Source organism: Anser cygnoides, chromosome 1 (assembly GCF_040182565.1).
Source record: "Anser cygnoides isolate HZ-2024a breed goose chromosome 1, Taihu_goose_T2T_genome, whole genome shotgun sequence".
Classification (NCBI taxonomy): domain Eukaryota; kingdom Metazoa; phylum Chordata; class Aves; order Anseriformes; family Anatidae; genus Anser; species Anser cygnoides.
The window spans coordinates 132,724,581-132,730,580 of record NC_089873.1 but is presented as its reverse complement, the minus strand read 5'-3'; positions in this window follow the sequence as shown (position 1 = coordinate 132,730,580).

Here is a 6,000-nt window from a genome sequence, read left to right as displayed (position 1 = left end):
ATTTTACATTTTTTTTTCTTTTTTTTTTTTATTTTTTCCCCAATTCCTTCTGTAGCCTCATTGACCCCACTCTGCTACTGTGGTCAAGCCTGTCTCAGAAAAAGTGTGCTCATAGTCTCCTAAGAGTCTTGGGCCATCAGAGCGCAAATCTGAAAACTGAAGGCCCAAGGACTGTACAGCCTGCTGCCTTGATGCCTGCAGGCTTCACAACTCTATGCCTTCACCACTTCACACTCCACAACTGCTGCACGGTCTGTTTAAACCAAAAGGATGCTAAAGTAGCTGGAGTTGTGGATTGGTGTAAGGCAGGCAAACTGGTCTTGGGATAGTCTGCTCTTGCTTACAAAACCCCTGCACCTGAGTGTAAGCTGCCCTAATTTCTCTGCTTAAGACTATACCTATATAGTTCAAACATTTGCTTTGCTGGTGTCTTTATTTTCATAGAATCACAGAATCATTAAGGTTGGAAGAGACCTCCAAGACCATCTGGTCCAACCATCCCCCTACCACCAATGTCACCCACTAAACCATGACCCTGAGCACCACGTCCAACCTTTCCTTGAACACCCCCAGGGACGGTGACTCCACCGCCTCCCTGGGCAACCCATCCCAATGCCTGACTGCTCTTTCTGAGAAGAAATGTCTCCTCATTTCCAACCTGAGTCTCCCCTGGCACAATTTGAGGCCATTCCCTCTAGTCCTATCACTAGTTACCTGTGAGAAGAGGCCAACCCCCAGCTCCCCACACCTTCCTTTCAGGTAGTTGTAGAGAGCGATAAGGTCTCCCCTGAGCCTTCTCTTCTCCAGACTAAACACCCCCAGTTCCCAGTCCCCTATTTGTTCCTCACAGGACTTGTGCTCCAGGCCACTGGCAACACCAAACAACACGAGAATCTTGCCAGAGAGCCAGGTTTGTAATGCAGGAAGCTGACTGAAAAGCTTTGAGGTAGTGCGTTTGTTACAGTTGCTTTTCTGTGCTTTGTCAAATGTGCATCATTACTTGCATGTGTTTAGAACCTGTTCTGAACACAGAGATTCAGCTCCCTGCTGACTTTTAAGTATTATCACCATTTTACAAGACAGAAACCAAGGCAAAAGCATTGATGTCAAGTGTAATTGGGATGTCCACCTGGAGTTATGTAAGTCTTGATTTTTTTTACCAACTATTTGTTACTGTATGTTGTTTGTATTTCAGCATGGGCTCCCACTCAGTTTTGGTACAGCTATAAGGTCTCAACACCTTCTTCAGATCAGCCTCCTTGTTGCACGCACAGTTGTGCCAGGACAGCTGACAGAAGTAAGGGAAAAAAGAGCCAAAACCAGAAACTTCTTAAGCTGCTTTATGGAACACTGGTCTGAGCCCTTCTAAAATTCCTTCTAAAGTCTCCACTGATCCCATGTAGTATAATGCTTTTGACCCAAAGGTCTCTAAAGCCATGTCTACAACACTAGAAAAAGCATGGCCTGGAAAGAAGCTTAAGCACTGGGCTGCTAATTGCCCATTATGCTTAATTGTAAGCATGTGTCGTGGAAAGGTTTTGGCTCATGTCAGCTAGCGCTGTCCCAGACAGCATCCAGATCAGGAGATGGCATGTGCCGTGGCCCAGTCCAGCAGGCAGTGTGAACCAGGGAAAAGCCACAGAAGCCTCCCTCCCCTCCCTCTCCCTTGCCCTGTCTGTTTTTGCCACCCCCACACTCCTAGGGCACATCATGAATATTCTCAGCTTCGTACTAAAAAAACATGACTCTGTTAAGCATTTATTGCAAGAACTTAAAAGAAACAGCCAAGACAATAGCACAAACAAAATAATAATTACTTCTTTGGACCACAGGAGGGAAATGGTTGCATTGTAACGTGGATGTGGCCTGGTTCTGGCACCTGGCCGGAGGACAGTCCTTGCCTGGCTTTATTCAGTGTTACAAACACGGCCCGTTTGGCTTCACAGGGATGGCAGAAGACACATTTGTGATGCTAAGCCCATCATCCTGCTGAAATCCTTGCTAACATGAGGGCATCAGAACTGACAAAGACTGGTTTTGTTTGGTTTCCCTTCAGCAGAACAAATGTGAGCTCTGTCCCTAGAAGCAACCAATAGTTTTGGCTGAAAACTCTCTTTGAAACAGATACCAAATGAGAACATCAGGAGGAATATCCTTCACAGGTAATGATAACCTCCCCATCTGTAGCTTACAGAAGCAAAGCCCTTTGCCAGTGATACCTGTAGCTTCACAGTAAATTAGGTGGGGTTTTTGTGTGTGTGCATGTGTTTAAGGTCTCTCAATTTAATTATGTTGAAGCAGGAAGTACACTTCATTTAACTGATGTTAGGATTTCTCTCTAGAGCTGTTTCATGGGAAGAAACTTTCCTTCTTTTTCTCTATTTAGGCTGAAGGTTTATAAAGCCAATATAAACAGCTGAAACGAGACTAACTACCAGGGCTTAACTTCAGGAGATTTGAAGGGAACAGTGTTTGCCTTGATAAAATGAAGCACTTAGTTCACAGAGATCCTGAATACTTGTGTTCCCTTTATTAAACATTTACCACTGGAGCTTTTCTGAGGATTATATCAAAGAATCTGGGATAGCGTTATGTTGGTGTTCAAGTTAATTTTTATTAACTTCAAGGAGAGCACAACTGGGCTATTACTTCATCAAGGTGCTGATAACATATCCTCTGTGCATCACAATCCTGAAAGATTTCTATGCAAAAACACTTTTGAAGGGTATAGGTTGGGCTGTTTCTTATGAACTGTGCTTTGATTCTAACTGACTCCTCTGCATACTCCTTTGAATGCCCTGTAATATTAATGGGAAAACTTATATGATGCTAATACTAAAACCAGTGGTTATAATTACATGCAAAAGACTGAGTGGGCAAAAAGGAAGAATGTCACTCTGCCAAAAATAATGTATCCTCTTCCCTTGGTCAACCCCAAAACAAATAATTTTGCTTTCAAACAAACTCTGCCAATGTCCACTGTTAAACGAAGGTATAGGAAAAAAATTACACAATCTTAAGGGATTTCAGTCTAAGCAATGTGATGAGAGACTCACGTAGCCAAAACACTCTTAGAACACTTAAAAATTTCTGCTTGCAGTTTCCTGGCCTGAAAGAACAAAGGAGGAACTTTAAAGAAAAACTCATTGCAGGGCTAAAAATAATTCAGTGCTTAAGCGTAATGGGGCTGATGTTTCACCAGCATTTATAAGAAGCATACTAACACTGTGGATGCTGGAGTTCATGCCAACACTGCCGGGTACACCACTCACCTCCACTGCCCTGAATTGCATGTGGGTCAAGTAGTGAACCGACTAGGTTGACCCAGGTAACTACACACCTGCCAACCTAACATCAATCCCAGGCATAATAACGAAGCTCAGGGAGGATTAAAACAATAGTAACTATTACAGCTATGTATATGTATCATATCAAACTAATTGCATATGTCTTTAGAATATTACAAGATCAACAATAAAAAATATCCATACATGACAGACTTCTACTAAATGCCTTGCCTCGTCTTGATCCAAGCATTTACCCAATATATAGGAAAATGCAGTTTGCTCGCATTAGGAGAAGCTGTTGATGAAACTGGTTCCCCTTGGAGGCAAAGCTGTTTGTTTATTACACACAACATCTCAAACACAGCAGAAGGCTGTGTTTTTGATCACTGCTTTAGGCATCCTTTTCAGCAAGAATTTTGCTGGAAAGGCTTCCCCTAGAGTTCTTCTTTCAAGATGTAATTGTATTCATAGGGCTTACTCATGTCTTCTGTAGTACTCTCCTCTAGACAAGAAGAAAACATTGATGAAATAGGTAGTGAATCACTGAGCCAGTATGTATCTTGCAAATACGCGTATTTTGCTTGGTGGTCTGCTAGTGTTTGAGAGTCAGTCATTGTTTCTTAGAGATACAGCTATATCCCACAGTTTAATGTGATTTAGACCAACCTACAATTACTGCATAATTTACTATTAACTATAAGCAAAGTGTGTGTGTCACTACTGTTGCTTCTGGAAATTCATTTTTGCAGTTTGTGTTCTAGGTATACAAAACCTTCAGTATACTGTTTAAATAGTCAACTTGAACAGCAGGGTCTCTGAAAATTCTTTAGTGGAAACCCAAATGGGCTTGTTTGAATATTTTAATCTTTTAATACTGTCTGACCACAAATCAATCTCTGTGATTCTAAGGACACAAACATAGATTGGTATTTAAGATGTATTCTAAGACAGTCTTTTTTTTTTTCTTTCTTTTTTCTTCCTCACTGCAGATGTGGAAAACAAGCAGATATCAGTAAAATCAAATGACTAATAAGAGAAAACAATGAATAAAATAAGGTTGTACATACTGCCACAGTGAAATTAGAAACGTATGATCATTAGTATAGTTAAAAAACAACAGCTGCCACCCTGTGAGTGATGATCGTTGATTTTAGTGCGCAATGTAGGTGAGTTCATAAAGAAATGGGAAATGGTGTTTAAGATCCTTGTGTCCCGCAGGCCCCCTGAGGCACTGCCACCCTCTCTGGAAGCACCCAGCCCTGGAGCCAGTCAGCTCCACTCTGTCCCCTGGGCACTGCCCTCGCCCCCCGTGCCTCCCCAAAGCGTTGTGCAGAAAAGGACAGGGCAGGAAAATCCCCCCAGTACTGTTCCCAGCGAGACCCGGTCCCTTCTTTCCTGTGGTGCAAGAGAGCGACCCCAGCCGGGGCGGCCACAGGTCTCCCCCCGTCCGGCCTACATCTCCCAGCATGCCGCGTGCCCGCCGCCATCTTGTGCGGTGGCGGCGCGGGCGGCCGCCCGCTGCCCGGCCGCGGAGCGAACTGCGGCGGTTGCGTTGTTGAAATAAAATCCGTGTGAGCGCGGGGCTGTCTGCGGCGTGCCTGCCGAGCCTGCAGTGAGCCAGGAGCCGAAATACTTCATCAACAAACCCTTCGTGATGTGCGGGGCGCTCTTTGGCAGGGGGGTCTAGAGGGAAGGCGAGGGTTTCCTCTCCCAGGCTGCGCCGTGTCCCAGGGGAGCTGTAGAGCCGTATTTCTTCCCCGCCGGAGATGCAGTGTCCTGGGAATCCACCGAAATATGCAGCGGGTCAGCTCATCCCGTGGCTCAGAGACCTTAAACAAGGACTGCTCCACTGGATGTTCCCAGCTCTCATCCAGCGTCCCCCTCCTTGGCATTTTGGACGTTGACCCCAAAGAGACTGAACCTGATAAAGCCACACAGCCTTTGGCTTCTATTTTTCTTTTTTTTTTTTTTCTTTTTTTTTCAAGGGACTTGCTGGCTACAAGCATGTCGTTCAATTTCAAGCTTTGCTAAATCTGATACATCTTTCATTAGGCTTTTGCTTATATGTTATACATGACAAACTCATCACAGGTCTTGCACATGCAATATGTATATGCATGTGCACAAAGCATATTTTCTAAGTGATTACCACTTTATTTATTTATTTATTTATTTATTTATTTATTTATTTTTCACTGCTCACTCCACTGCTGTGGAGAACTTGGTACCTTTCAAAACTGACGTTTTGTTTGTATTTAATGTTCTGGTAGCTGTAGGCTTTTCCTGCCTAACACCATCACAGAGCCAATGTTTCTTAAATATGCCTACCTTTCTGCTCTCGGAGCTCCCTCTGGATGGATTTTTGTTAAGTGCACCCCGTGTCCAGGTTTTTAAAAATCCTGCAGTAGCGCTGGTGAGAGATCTGGCAAGGTGGGAGATCTGCTGGCACGGGTGATGCACGGTCAGGTGGCCAAGGGAGATAAGGGCAGATGCCGTCTATCTCTGAGGAAACCTTAATGAGAAAAAATGTGAGTCAAAAGGAAAAGTTGCCTGGGTGGAAGCCATGAAATTGGGCTAGGGCAAATAAGGAGAGGCTATGAGGAGATGAATGAGAAGCAGACTCTGGAAACAGAGATCAGTGGGAGGCAGGGAAAGGGCTGAACCTAGAAGACAGCAAGGAAATGCATAAGGCTGTTTTGGCCAGAAATGGGTG